Source organism: Priapulus caudatus, unplaced genomic scaffold, assembly GCF_000485595.1.
Source record: "Priapulus caudatus unplaced genomic scaffold, Priapulus_caudatus-5.0.1 Scaffold31, whole genome shotgun sequence".
Classification (NCBI taxonomy): Eukaryota; Metazoa; Priapulida; class Priapulimorpha; order Priapulimorphida; family Priapulidae; genus Priapulus; species Priapulus caudatus.
In genome coordinates, this window is record NW_014577092.1 from 480,066 (window position 1) to 481,277 (window position 1,212).

Here is a 1,212-nt window from a genome sequence, read left to right on the forward strand (position 1 = left end):
GTATAAGCGGCATACTCTCGAAGTATAAGGCATTAAAAACGAAGACGCTCGAACCGTGTGGCATTATCAGTATATAGTCATAAAATGTGGGGGGCATTTCAGTATAAGGGGCACTATCAGTATAGGAACATTGATCAGTACGGGCCACTACGATAAAAGGGAATTATTCAGTCATAGTCCTATCAAATGAGACATATCGTATATAGTCGGAAATGGGAGTAGGCGAAATGAGAATATTGCCGATTCTGAGAGTAGGGGTAAATGGGAGTAGGCGAAATATCGCGCAATAAATGCATTATCTGACACATCAACGTATTATCACGTATAGGAAGGAGACTGAAGCGGTGATGTTTGCACTGTACTACGTACGTGTTCAGCACGTTTCACATCGTTCCATCATTCATTCTACAGCGCTAGCTAGCTAGCTAGCCACGTATCATCATCAGCCGACTATGTGCGCGCGCGCGCTCGCAGCAAATTCAATAATAAGGAAACCGACATCTACACATTGGCCGCGCGCGCTCTCACAAAGACCGGCAGAATACTCTCTCTCTCTCTCTGCCTTGCTGCGCGCTCTATCTCTCTCTAACACACACCGCTCTCTCTCTCTATCGCTCACTCTCTTTTTCTCTCTCTCTCGTACACACACACACCGCTCTCTCTCCCGCTATCTCTCTACCCCTTCCAGGGGTGTATCCAGGATTTTTTCTGGGTGGGTCGTGATCATAATTTTTTGGACCTTTTCACAATGAAATAGCAGCAAGATGTGATTACAATGTCAATACAATCAGGGGCGTGTACAGGATTTGTACCAGGGGGGGGGGGGTCTAACCGTAACCCAAACTTGGCAGCACGCGAAGGGGAGGTTTGGGGGGCCCTCCCCCAAGAAAAATTTTGAAATTAGACCTCCTTAGATGCGTTTTCTGCGCGAGCAGGGGGGTCCGGACCCCCTGAACCCCCCTGTACACGCCCCTGACAATTTAATTAAAACAAAAAAATTTTGTTTAAAAAAAAAAATTCTCAGTTAAAAAAAAAAGTTTCCTGACTCAGTTGAAAACAGAGTTTTTTGAACTTTTTGTCTTTATCTTGTCTTGTCTTGATCTTGTCTTGTCTTTGTCTTTGTCAGTCTTTGTCTCTCTTTTATGAAACAAAATTTTGTTTAAAAAAACACACTTTAAGAATTGCTGGAATTGGGATAGATTTACGTCACGT